The sequence below is a fragment of the Cottoperca gobio genome, chromosome 4, assembly GCF_900634415.1.
Source record: "Cottoperca gobio chromosome 4, fCotGob3.1, whole genome shotgun sequence".
In the NCBI taxonomy this organism is placed as follows: Eukaryota; Metazoa; Chordata; class Actinopteri; order Perciformes; family Bovichtidae; genus Cottoperca; species Cottoperca gobio.
Window position 1 is genome coordinate 18,850,383 of NC_041358.1, and position 14,966 is coordinate 18,865,348.

The following is a 14,966-nucleotide window of genomic DNA, read 5'->3' on the forward strand; positions in this document are numbered from 1 at the left end:
TTCTCGGTTGGTGTCCATGCAGTCTGCTCATGTAATGAGCCGTGCCCGTGTCTATGGGCCGAGCCCCATGAGGCCATGAAACTCTAGATCTCGCAGTGTCCCATTCAGCCACCGCTGCTCTTGTTTTCCACTTGCTCCGACACAAAAGCTCTGCCCCTGGAGGGCCATAGATTTCAGCAGGGTTATTTCAGTCTTTCCGTTCCGAGGAAATGGAATAATAACAGAGGGGAGAGAGAAAATCACGGGGTGACCCTCGGACAGAAATGCAGAATCCAAAATGGGATCCTTATTCTGTAAGGATTTTGTGTGTGTTTTTAACGAGATACCCATCAGCATGCTTTGTGTAGGGGGGACTTGAGATACATCCATGGCCCCAAAGCACTCCCTTCCCTTTGCTTTTATTGTTCAGTGGAGAAAAGTGAAAGCAGGTCTTGAGCAACTTTATTCAATAGTTACTGTGGCCTACTTTTCAGATCTGTCCACATATGAGGGTACTCTAGTGAAATCCACATGTGTAATTTTCCTGTTTCAAATACAAACAGGAAAAAGATGCAATGTCCAACACCTCAGTTCTTAGGCATGTCCCATAGGATGCACATGTTTCTGTGTGTGCATGTGTGTGTGCATGAGTGTTTGTTGCTGCTTTTATCTGCTGATAGAAAGGCTTGAGACACCAGAGGCTAGATCTGAGGAACAAAATACAAATATATCTCCAATCTGAGATCTTAAGGTGTAAAGTTTTATACTAATATAAAAAAAGTATTTTGATGTTTATCTTCTTTGCAGCTAGCTGTGGTTTTATGAATGGTTCTTATCTCAACACATGACCCTTTATTATTACAGCTGCACTTTGTGCTCAGGGTGTTGAGACTTTGAGGTTATTCATAAATGTCAATACTTTATATATCAGTAAAGGTTCTTGAACACTATTTACTGAGAGACTCCTAGCGACCAGAGGCATTGATTAGACTAATCAAATCTCAGTTTTCCATTGAGCCACATGTCCAGTAACAGACAGGCTTTGTCACTGACCACTGCATTTAGATCAATGCTGTGCAGAGCTTTGTGTTAGTGTGCACCGGTGTTCGATTTATAGCATTTTGCCAGCATGTCATCAGACTACACCCATGAATAGGTGCCTTACTGACAGCCTAGCTCGACTAATCAATAGACGGCTGAGTGCAATTACCTTTGCACTTGTACAAAATAAAAGATGACAAGATAATAGTGTCATAAAATAAATGATATGATGCTTTTTTTTACTGGTGCTATACTCTTCATAAAAACTTTATATAAATGTGATAAAGTATATGGTATAGCAGCCTGTTGATCTTCACGTGGCAAAACAACTGTATACACAGAAAACGATAGGAAAAGGCTAACACCATACACCCCAATTACCCATGATGGGTCAGAAGTAGCATGAAAAATAAAGTGTGGAGTGGAGTCACTGAATATAGAAAATTGAAGGAATTTAATATCCTTAGTAATATGTGCAGCTACTCTGCATGCTTTGCAAGCTTGGCGCTCTTCCTCTGGGCAGTTTAGAGATAACTTAGGAACACAAATATGTATAATGTACTTGGCACAAATAGGATTTAAAAACTAATGACTTTGTTTCTTCTCTGCAGTGGACCACTTCATGACTATTGTTATTCATTGTGTCAGATAGAGTTTCAGTTACAGTAAATACTGTATGTCAAATTTCACTCAGTTGCCAGATTATAAGGTATACACCAAGCTTAAATGAACACAGTCATGCAATATATCATGACGGTTATAATGTTCAGCTTTTGTTTAAACTGTTTGTGATTCAACTTTATGGTAATTTCAGAGGCTGAAATGTATTTCTACCATTCTGTCCACCTCATATACTGTATAACAATGAGGGTAGGCAAAAATCATGTAGGATACAATAATATATGAAATGCATTTTACTGTGTAGGGCCAGCAATCCTTGTGTATCGGACAGTATTTTCTAATTATCGACTGAAAACCTACATTTCTTTCACAGTTTGAGAGAAGATTTTCAATTTTCAGCAGTACTCTGTTAAGTCATTTTTGCAGCTTACCAATAGTCTTCTTTTGTTGGCCTCATCATTCATGGAAACCTTCCAAAACTCTCGCCTTTTTAGTTTGACATCACAAGCTCATTTGATTGAGGTTATTGACCTCCTAACCCCGATCACGAGGTTTCTGAAGAATTGAACATTAGAAGAAACTGCGTGAAAAAGAGTAAAGCAGCATTCAGTACTGTGCATCTGTGGAGTTCTTCCGCTCAAGGCAGACAGTCCTAACCATGTGTCTCCCTGCGAGGGGAAGGTAAACAATCCCAGCAATGTTGATCGGTTGTTGCTTTGCTTTCTAAGAATCAGTCCTTAGAATCCCACTAAAAGGAAAATAACAGAAGTGTAGATAACACTCCACCTCACTGTAGTGTAGTCTCTAATGTTGCTTTCAAAACAGCATGGACTTAAAAATATCTAATAATCAGATTATTTCTCGTTGAGTCCCTGAAGGGAGTCTATTGATTAGCTCATAGTCTGCATGACCGACTGACAGGACAATGACTTACAGTGTTGCGGACGCCTAAATAGTTGTAGAAATATTTTAAACAGCGGAGAGCTGTAATTTCACAGCTAATACAGAAGACAATGTAAACTGTTTGTGAAGCATGAAGGCTTTTGACAGACCTGAGCAGACTGGTATGGTGAAGGCTGTGTGGCAGCATGTTCCCTCCCTGCAGGTTCGTACTGCACTCGATACTGATGTGTTGTGTGAAACTTTCAACCACCACAGCCATGCTGCAAAACCAAATCACTGCTGAGGTACATAAATCAAATGATGCAACATGGCAACATCTCCAGTGTACTGCTCCTGCTTAATACTCATTCATATTCAGGAACCTAATACATACACATTTAGCTTTTTTACAAAACATAACACAGCACGCAAATGTCTTGTGGAAGAAAGGCAAGTCTGTCGCCAGAAATTACATTTATATAGTGTTCATTTTTTATTCATTTTAGTCGCTACGAGCGAATACTGTACTGCAAGAGCAACAATTGTAAGAAAACACATTAAATATGTACATAAATAGATGCATTCACCACCAACATTTTGTTACTCTGTGACAGTTCAGTATTCTGTGTAAGATTACAGAGTATGTTACTGGAATCTTTATTGGAAGAAGCCAAGGCTGTACTGCTAAAACGTTGATTTAAGGACATTTCTCATTGACCTTAACATTCAGGAGCTTGGGGACGAACTTGATTAATTTGCAGTGGCCCGACAAGGACCGTCAAAGTGAAGTCAAAGGTCACTGCAAGAACGTCATTGGCATGTTGGTTGTCACATATTTTATGTTATAACATCTTGTGTAAGTAGGTATAGTAAGTATGTATGCATGCGTGTATATACAGTAAGTATATGGATTTAGGTTTTGTGTACTAATGTGCAGGTGTACGTCTGTATCTGCTTGTGCACACATGCCAATTTATATGGACATGCATGTTTGTATATTATTTGCACGCTAGGTAATGCTATGTGCAGGCACAATATACCATGAATCAATTTAAGTTTAATTATTTAAAAACTACAAAATCAATTCTATTGTTTATAAGAATATATTTTATTTTGCTGTCAACATGAACTAATAAAACATTGTTTACAAAAAATATATATTTTCTTAAAGTGACAAGAGTGACAATTTCTAGACATATTTCAGATTTTAAAATGTTTTATCCACCTTCTACCGCTTATCCGTGGTCGGGTCGCGGGGGCAGCAGCTCCGGTAGAGAACCCCACACTTCCCTTTTCTGGGCCACATCCGCCAGCTCCGACTGGGGGATCCCGAGGCGTTCCCTGGCCAATATTTCAGATTTTAAAATGTTTTAGATAAAAAAAAACTTTTCACTTTCTTTAAATCGTCTTGCATCATCCCTTCATAATCTTTTCTCAGGTAGGAGAAGCCATGTTTTCAGCCCTGTGCTGCATCACACCATCAGTGTTGTCAACATTTCCCCAACCATGTGCTGCTGCCTGTTCAGGATTTAGCCAGATGGCAGCTCATCTCCTCCAAGCCTCTTAAAGCTTCTTAAGACACAGGCCATGAGCTCTAAGAAACAAAAGAGCAACCTTGCTGGACTTCCATTGCCAGACTGTAATCTCACCCCCTACCACGCTGTCTCCGTGGAATTAGCATGTCATCGGGTCTAAAGCCACACATCGTCTGGGAAATGCACAAGCCCTCGGCTGTTGCTGTGCCCACTTTGTCACCTGGCTCAGCTGAAGTCAAACCTTAAAGTGATAGATATGAGTGTGATCTTTGATATGTGTGTATTTAATAGACTTTAATTTAATAGCACTTCTTTTACCGACGTATGAGTTCAGTGGGTTTTTATTTCTTGTCATGCCAACGACAACGTTTTCCATCATTTTATCCTCCTGTTGCTGCTGCCAAGAACATAAAACACATCACTTCCTGTTAACGAGGGGATTGTTCCTGTGAAAGAGCTACCTTACACTGTATGCTTAGACCAGCACGTTTTCATGAAACTTGCAGACTTTGTGTTGTATTAACTAGTAGCAGAGAGCAGGTTTCTCTTTGTGAAACCATCACTGATCAAGAGATTTATGTTGCTGCAAAAAAGTGCAAAAGAAACACATTAGGATACAAAGGATACAATAAAAAACAAGCTAAAATATAATTAGACATGATTGAAATACAAGAATAAAAGTTACAGTGTGCAGTGTAACAAATGAATTAATATTAGATTGAATAAAAGGAAGCTGCAAACAGAAAAGTCCTCAGCCTTGCTTTAAAAGAACGCTGCTTCTCCATATTTAGACACATAAAAGTAAATAAGCTTACTGGACAAGCGAGCGTATCCCTCACAGAGCACAGACACAGCACCATAAAATATCACGAAACATACAAATTAAAACAAGATGTCACTTCTGTATCACATACAAAATGCTTGAGAGTCCAAGGGGGGGATATTGTTTTTCTGCTCCAGGAATGAAAACACAATTCAATTGTTTCACAGGACAAATTAAATCAAAACAACATTGTTGTGCTGAAAGATGAGACACAGATTTCTTCAGAACATCGAAAGTGTGTGTGTGTTTGTGCTCACACATACAATGAGTTATGTTATGTGCTTGTGGGAAAATATGTAACAACGTACATTCCAATGACATTCTTGCCGTGACCTTTGACTTTCCTCTGACGGTCCTTTTTTGTTTTTGTGTCGGGCCCCTGCAGATGAATCGTGTTTGTCCCCGAGCTCCTGAATGTTATGGTTAACGAGAAAGGACCTTAAGTCAATGCAGCTTTTCTGTGATTTACATTTGAGCTTACTAATGTTGCTTGTATGGCAGTCCAGAACGGTTGAAGCGAAGGCCTGTCGTGTTGTGGTGGCGACAGCAATGTTTTTGTCGCCACCTCAGCTTGTGTTATCAGTGATCAGTGTGGAAGAACTGGCTTCCTCTGCTGCCTCCCTCTCAAGTTAATGTGCATAAAAGCTTTATTTGGCCACTGCTCAGCCCACAAATGTGGAATAATCATTTTATTTGTGCATGATTTACCTGCTCCCACTCAAAACATTCTCCTTAAAGAGCTTAATGTCAAAAAAAGACGACAGCCGTTTGAAAAATGGAACGCTGACTTAGACAAAATGAGTGCTGAATGAAAGGTAAAAATTGTTGTAGTTATCAGCTGTTATGAGAGTTCTGCTTAGAAAGTAGTATAACTCTTGTGAATGCAAAGTAAGATTGTGTTATATAAGTGTCAAACAGTTGCCATATATCTTTCACTTACAGTCAGTCTACATAACACATGACTTTTTTATTTCCCCTCTTTCTCTCTCTCTATTCTCTAAGTTCATTGTCCACCATCCGGTGTCTCAGATCCTGTACTCCAGAGTTTTCATCACAGTCACAACAACAACAGGTTGTGCGTGTGTGTGTGTGTGTGTGTGTGTGTGTGTGTGTGTGTGTGTATGTGTGTGTGTGTGTGCGTGTGTGTGTGTGTGTGTGCGTGTATGTTCAAGTTTCGATACAGGACGACAAAAGGAGAGTGGCAGTTTTGCAGTGTCGGAGAGCAAGCCTTCGTCATTTCCTTCCTGTTTCCTTCATTCAAATCTCCGGTCCCCTGCTGTAAGCTGCCCCTTCTTTCCTCCACCTGCACACACACAAACACATAAAGAATCTGACACACCGAACAAACAACTTCGCAAAATAGTTTTCATGAACATGCACATACTTCTGAACACACACAAAAGCATTCAAATACAATGCAGGTGGATTTATAGGACAAAAAAACTAACAAAGCAACATCATCCAGCCCTGCACAAACGTCCACTCGTGAATATACTCTGACATGCAAATAATGGATGTGTTACAGTGTTACAGCCTGATTTATGTGTGTGTCTGTATTTTAGTATGTGTGTGTTCTATGTTTTTTAAGGGTTTGCAGTAAAATGGACAGAATATATGTGTGCACTTTACGATATTTTGAGCATATGAGTGTCCATGTAGGCATTTATACAGCGCATGTTCAAATGCTTAAATGATTACAGTGCGTGCACATTTGTGGTATTGAGGTGTATCTTTTCAGTTTGCTACACTGAATCAACCTTTAATAGTCAACGATACAGCAATGCAGACTTTCAGGTGCAGCAGCTCATTAAAATGAGCAGGTCTGAGCAGATGCTTCTCTGTAATACTATAACAATAATACCTGAGAGGGTGCTCTTTAATATGAATATTGCCACCATAGTGACTGAGAGATGCTGTCAAAATCAGCAAAGTACAATAACAGAAACCCTCCTTCGAAGTTTTACACTAACCTCATGGTATTATAATATATAATATGGAAAGAGTTTACTGTCCAAAACAAGTCAGATCTGCTTGGTAGGAAACATCAGCAGGGTTTGAATTCACCTGAGAATCAGTTTTCTAAACTCACATTACAACATGGTGCCGATCAGACGTGGGAAAGCAGAGGAATTGCAGTGCGCTGGACTGGATACAGAGGATAAGCACATCGCTCTGTAATCTTTCAGCTTATGAAAATGAAATTGACAGATACCATTGTTTGCTCTAATAAGCAAATCGTAATAACTCTGTGCGACAGGAATGCACCCAGTCAGGATCCTTGTGATTAAATGGGATTGTACTTGAACACTGTGTGTGTATGTGCATACTTTACAACCCAAGGGTGAAAGGGACATAGTTTTGTGTCACCGTGTGTGTGTGTGTGTGTGTGTGTCTGTGTGTGTGTGTGTGTGTGTGTGTGGGTGTGTGCATTTAGGAGCTTGCTTTGTCAAAAGAATCTATCACAGACCACATGTATAAACAACCTGCATCAACCCTTTGAAGCAAAACAAAAACTGTAAAAACTGTTCTGCTTTGATTCTGGCTGATTGGACTTTTTTCCTACAAATTCAAAAGCCCCCAAAAACCAGACTATCACTTTAAAACACAGCAGTTTGTAATATGTGTCGGCCCTTATCATCTCTCGCTCTGTCTATAATATAGGGTTAAAATGACACCACAACAGGTATGCACAGGGCGGATAAGAAACTGAGAGCCTGAGAAACTGAAATCCCCCAGTGAGACGAGGTGAGGTTGGGGTTGGAGGTTGAGGGGGCAGAGGTGGATTCCTCTGGGTCCTGTTCCCATCTGTCACCAGAAGAGTCACGTGCCTCCAGTCGCCTGTCTAACCTGTCCACCTCGACACAGCAGAGCAGACAGGAATGCAATGCCGGCTCTTATCTGGCCTCTCTGAAGACTTTGGCATCCTTCCAATCGCTTGAAAAAAAGGGAGATGAAAGAAGAAGAAAAATTAGAGAGAAGTTCAAAGAGAGGGAGGAGAGAGAAGCTGAGACTGGAGGAGCAAGAGACCATCCGAGACTGATCCTTGAAGAAATACAAGTTAAAGGATCTGACAGCTTCATCTCTTCTGCTGTGTATTCTGTGTAACAGAAATCCATACAGATAAGAAATGATTATACAGTTTACTGTAAGGAAGCAGTGAAACCCTGAATGTATGCAACTGTTTATAGATTCTTTCATCGATACGTCGTTATGTTAAACTGTTGTTGAGTGACAAAAAGATGCAATCATTTATTCCCAGGGTTCATAAAAATGATGCTGACAAGTAATAAATGTAAATAATTCAAAATGGACAGAGACAATGGAAACATGGAGCCACAGAATCATGTAGAAAATCACAATAAATGTATTTCTACATATTGTACATTGAAAAAAGTTGGGGTTCATACATATGGAGGTTTCTCAGTTTACTTTAAACTGCAGGTTCCTGCATGTTGTGACACTCTGCAGCTGTGAGAGGTCAGAAAAGCTGGCTGAAGGTTTGTGAAGTCTGTTTGTGAATTTATCATTGCCAAACTTAAAAGTGCAACAGCAACCCAAGTGTAACGGAAGTGGGCTTCGTGTTTATGATTTCAAAATGTGAAAAGAAAAACATGGTGTGAAATGGGTCACTTGCACTAACATGAGTATATGTGACCCAACAATACCTAACGACACCAGAATGGTGACAAAATCATAAAGTCAGTTAAAGTTAAGTTAAACTAAAGTATATTAAGGGATTATTTTATATCTTCTTAACCAGATTACAATTTGTTTTCCCATTCACTCATTGTGTCATCTAGCTATGTAAAAACTGCTGAGGTTTTGAAATATCTGCAGCTGCAATTTCTGTCACCACCTCAGTGCAACACATGTGACTGACATTTCAATTGTTGTGCTCCAGACATTGAAAAATAACCTTTGAAACACATCACAGAGGCTTATCTCTAATAATGTTGCTCTGCGTAATCCACACACCTCACTGCCATCTTACTTTTCAGTGGAAAGTTCAACATCTGCACGGAAAAACAACACCAGTGTAATGAAGTGAGAAAATATGATGTAATCTTTTTAATTTTTGCATTTATTGCATTTGACTTCTGTCGGCACTTGAATCAAAGTTGTTGCACATAACTCCTTCTTTCTACAATCGCTTATCACTGGCTGATGGTTTTGCTCCATTTATTTTTAGCTTATCGCCACAAAGTTATACTAGTTTTAGCTAAACATCATTTGTTGTCCTTGTTTTGAGTCTATAGTAGATAGATAGATAGATACTTTATTGATCCCGAGGGAATTATTATTATTATTATTTTTAAATATACTTATACTAGTATACTTAAAGCTGTCTGTGAGAATGCCAAATGTAATTTAAAGTAGTTCTCCAATCTCCAATCTTCTGAAAAATCCCTGTTCTGTACGTGTGATGTGACCTCTGACCTGTCTGTGGAGCAGACCAGGAGAAAGTGAACTTCAGTTAAAGAGAGATTCTCTCAGCATGGAACACATGAGCTTCTCTAACATGTTGTGTTTGTAAGCTGCAGTGAAACAGTCATTGCCTTTGTTACAGACACACAGGAAAGGTGGTGTACAAGGGGCTTTAAATCAATCCAATGAGTGAAATGGGTTTGTATAATCCTCCGCTTATATAATCTGTACACTACAGACCTAAGAAAATTCCATCAGAAATCATTATTGTCGTATCTTCTTGAGCCATACATCCAGTGATGTGGCGCATCAAACAGGGGAAACAGATTGTACGATCGATATTACACATGTAAACTCCCCCACAGTGGTTGCTCTGCTGTTACATCTGTAGCTGGTTGACACATTAGATCACAAGCTATCAGGGCAACACCCTTGAGGTTTAACCTGCTAAACACAGATATGGCTTTGATTAGGTTTTCAAGGCATGTCTTTACTTATCATGCACAGCTTTAGTCGCCTGCCAAATTCCTCTCATTCTGTTGTCTCCACCTTTCTACCTCCATCTAAACTGAAAGAGAGAGAGGCAGAGATGTATAAAATCAGAAAATACTCGAGGTGAAAGTAGGTCAGAAAAAACTTCCTATGTCAAGTGTTGCATATGCATTAAGATAATTAAAAACAGCTGCAGCAACACAGCAACAACAGCAACAACAGCAACAACAGCAACAACAACAGCAACAACAGCAACAACAGCAACAACACAAACGGTGAGATGAGATTCAGCTCAGCTCCGAGGGCGTCGTCCCCTGAGAATTAAGGTTTTGGCGGCTGTCACTGGTTTGGTGTCACTTATCACGCCTTTAATAAACACTTTTGTGTCTAAAGAACGAAGTGACAAAGAGACTGCTTTCTGTGCCGCTGTGTACATGTATTATTCTTGCTTGTGTGCCAGTCTGTGCTTTGTTTATAGTCATGGCATAGATTCCTAAACTGTAAGCTTGTGTTGTTGAACAAATCCTGCCATCATGATTATTTTAAAGAAGGTTGTGTACAAAATAAATGTTGATGATTTTCCACAATGACAAAAATAAAATGTTCATCATCAAAGTAGTTTTTCTAAATGTTCAAAATTAAAAAATACTTGATAGCAGCAGCTTTAGTCTAAATATAATAACTGAAGCCTTGCATGCACATGTGCTCATAGGTCAAAGTTTGTGTGTTGGTAGGAGAGAACATTCTGTACACACACACACACACACACACACACACACACACACACACACACACACACACACACACAAACACGCACACACACAGGTTTACAGAGAGAGAGAGAGAGAGAGAGAGAGAGAGAGAGAGAGAGAGAGAGAATGTATGTGTTTGTTTTGCATGTGTGTGAGTTTCCGCGTGGCTCGTTGTTGTTGTGCAGAGGCTGCCTGTCTGCCTGAATAACAGAACCTCTCTTATCTCTGTAGCTGAATGGGAAACATGGGTTTACAGCATTTGTGTTACAAAAGCCAGAGCTCAGCGCTAAGAAACACATGAAGCTGACTCTGCCCAATACACAAGCGTATGGTTAAAAATAGATACCCAACACAGGGTATCTGAGGCAGCCTGTCGCTGAGCCGCTGCCTTTTCTGGCTGTTGTGTGGGAAAAGAAAGAGGGGGTGGGGGTTCGAGGAGCTTAATAAAAATTGTCTGGGTGTAAGGGTGATCTCCATGTTTTCTCTGGCTGTGTCTCCACTTTTACTCAAAAAACCCAAATGTTTGACACAGGGTAACAAACACGCATTGACTTGACCATAATCTGTAGTCATTGCTGTACACACTAGACCCAGGCCTGTCAGGCCTACAGTGACGAAGCTACCATGGAAGCCGCTAACCATCGGAAACAATTTGAGGTTCAGTGTCTCGCTCTAGGACATTTGGAGCCTGCGATCAATATGAAGAGGTTGTTGCAATGTTTACAAAACAGAGGGAACAAGGCAGACAGTTATAAACAATTATAGTATGATTTTTCTTTATTTTGCAACATTATTTACCGGAAGCAACACACTGCATATTGTAGATTCAAGATTCAAGATATTTATTGTCATATGCACAGATAACAGACAGTTGTACTGTACAATGAAAAACTTACTTTACTAATCCTCCAACAGCAAATTCTTTTAATTAGAACTAAAAGCAAGAGATATACACAATATCCAAATAAATAAAGAGGTAAAAGGTATTGCACATAGGTTCACAGTACAGTGTTAGTACTGTGAAATATGAAATATTGCACAAATAAGGCGGACAACAACAAAGTGCACTATGCATTGTTCATGTTTTCACAGTACAATCAGTTGGGGGGGGAGCATATTCACAAGCCTGATGGCCTGCGGGTAGAAACTGTTTGTTAGTCTTGTAGTCCTGGATTTTAGACTCCTGTAGCGCCTGCCTGATGGCAGGAGAGTGAAGAGTCTGTGCTGGGGGTGTGTACTGTCCCTGATAATGTTTTGGGCTCTCCTGGTGACCCTGGTGGTTTAAATGTACTGTAGTGAGGGGAAGGCTGCTCCTGTGATGTACTGTGCAGTTTTTATCACACGCTGGAGTGCCTTCCTGTCCCAGGCAGTGCAGTTTCCATAGCAGACTGTGATGGCACTGGTAAGGACACTCTCAACTGTACATCTATAGAAGTTGATGAGAATTTTGGATGACATGCCAAATTTGCTCAGCCTCCTTAGGAAGTACAGTCGCTGCTGGGATTTCTTGATGTTCTGTCATGTGTTGTGAGACCAGGTGAGGTCCTCGCTGATGAGGGTTCCGAGGAATATTGTAATACCACAGTGTATAAATACTCTTTTACAAATGAGTCCTGCATTCAAAACTTTACTTTAGTAAAAGTACAAAATTATTAGCATCAAAATATACTTAGTAGTGAAATTAAAATGGCCCATTTCAGAATACTTTATATTACATTACAATTATTGATGCTTTAATGTGTTCATCAATTTAATGTTGCAGCTGGTAGAGGTGGTGGACCTCATTTTAATTACTTTATATATTGCTGAGTAGTTAGATCTGCAATAATGCATCATCATTTACAAGTTGTATTAATCATTTGAATCTGTGAAGTAACTGAAGCAGTCAAATAAATGTAGTGAGTGAAAAGTACAGGATTTTCCATCTGAGATGTAATGGATTAGAAGCATCAAGTAGCAGAAAATTATAATACTCAATTAAAGTACAATTACCTTAAACGTCTAATTAAGTACAAGTAGTTGAGGAAATTAATGCTGTTACTTTCCAGCACTGCATATTTTTACGTGTCTTTGAGATTAAAAAGATTAAAAAGATTAGGATTATGGTTGAAAGAGCTACTTTAGTAATCTCATAATAATTCTATCGTAAATATATAGTAATCCTGTAGTTGGTAAATAAGTCTCCCTTTCACAGCAACACTGAGCACCTGTGGTTGGGAGAAACACAATGAAGCCTGTATACAACATGTTTGTTGGCCTGAAAAGGGCAATTATATTTTCACCTCCAATGTCAGAGTTCATAATATCTGGATTCAAAATTCAAACAATTACTGTAACTTGAGCTTTCATTTGGAGCTGTCAAAATGCAGACTTTCCATGTGTAATCTGATCACTCAGAAGAAATTTAGTTTGGAGTTGCTCACATTTTACAGATATTATGATATGAATTCTGATGAAACCTTCTTTCAAAAAACACATAACTCCCACATCCACAGCATGAAGTTGGCTGGTGCTGAGTTACAGTAACTTCAGAATTGTTCTCTTTGTCTAAGTGATAATTGGTGTGTGAGCCACATACAGTATGTGTATATAACACTTTTACTATCCTTAGAAGAAACTAATAACAACACAACTCAAAAGGAGTTTATTAACAAGTATGCAACAAAGAAGAGCAAAAGAAATGACTAGAAGAAATGTTTATATCGATTTATATTTATCGAGCGATCCATCTGCATGAATCTACTGTATACCTAATACAGTGACAAATACTAAAAAATTGAAATGTTGAAGGAAACAACTTCCATAATCATATGCAATATAAAGATATACAGTAGATATAGATGTAGAATCATGTGAAGGGAAAGATAACACTATTATTGTCTATGTGTGTGCATTGTGCTGCATTCATAAGTGTGTATGCCTGGTTTTGTATTCTTAACCTTCAGTAGCTGATATCAGGTTAGGGTTTTTTCTCAGGTGTGTGTGTGTGTGTGTGTGTGTGTGTGTGTGTGTGTGTGTGTGTGTGTGTGTGTGTGTGTGTGTGTGTGTGTGTGAGAGAGTGTCTGTGTCTGTGTGTCTGTTATTCCTGTTTTTTGTACTCATAGTTCTTCTCTACACAAACAATAATGTTCACACTGCAGCCTCTTGGGTCTGAACTGACACATTCAAAAAGCTGTCTGTGTGTGTTTGTGTGTGTATGTGTGTGTGTGTTTGTGTGTGTATTTGTGTGTGTGTGTGTGTGTTTGTGTGTGTATGTGTGTGTGTGGGTGTGTGTGTGTGTGTGTGTGTGTGTTTGAATGTGTGAATGAGAACATATGCAGAAGGGGGGAACAGAGCAACATGTTCACAAACACACATTACATTGTAAAACATGCACACACACACACACACACACACACACACACACACACACACACACACACACACACACACACACACACACACACACACACAATAATAATAATACATTTTATTTATAAGCGCACTTTTCATTTGCGTAAACAAAACTCAAAGTGCTACAGAGTAAAAACGATGAGCAAAATATACATTTAAAAGATCAAATAAAAACATTTGATAGACAAGACAACACTTTAAAATGGTTAAAGTCTAGCAAAATGCTTTGTTAAAAAGATGCGTTTTTAGGCCTGTTTTAAAATCATCCACAGTCTGTGGCGTCCTCAGATGTTCAGGGAGAGCATTCCACAGTCTGGGAGCGGCGGAGCAGAAGGCGCGATCTCCCATGGTTTAGAGCTTGGTCCTGGGGGGAAGGAGGAGGTTAGCCTTTACAGAACGGAGGATTCTTGTGGAGGTTTGTGGGATGAGCAGTTCTCTGAGGTAGGATGGAGCATTTCCGTGAATGCGCTGATGGGTGTAAAGGGAGATTTTATAATCAATCCTGAGTGAGACCGGGAGCCAGTGCAGTGACTTGAGGATGGGTGTGATGTGTTCGTACTTTTGCACTCTCGATCCTAGCAGCGCTGTTCTGGATGTATTGCAGCTTCTGGATGTTTTTGCTAGGAATCCCGATGAGAAGTGCATTGCAGTAGTCAAGTCTGGAGGAGACAAATGCATGGACAAGCTTTTCAGTTCTTGCATGTTTGTCTGATGTGGGCCTCAAAGGTCAGGTGAGGATTCATTTTAACACCCAGATTGGTGACTGTCGATGAGAGTGGAATGTTCTGACCGGAGAAGGTGATGCAGGTTATGGAGGAGGACTGGACCTGATGTGGGGTGAAGGGCTTCGGTTTTAGTGCTGTTTAATTGGAGGAAATTGTGCTTCATACACACCTCTATCTCCTCCAGGCAGGTGGTTAATGTGGATGATGGCAGAGGTGCAGAGGGGGTTGGGTTAGTTCTGATGTAGAGTTGTGTGTCATCAGCATAGCAATGGAACGATATTCCATGCCGGTTGATGAC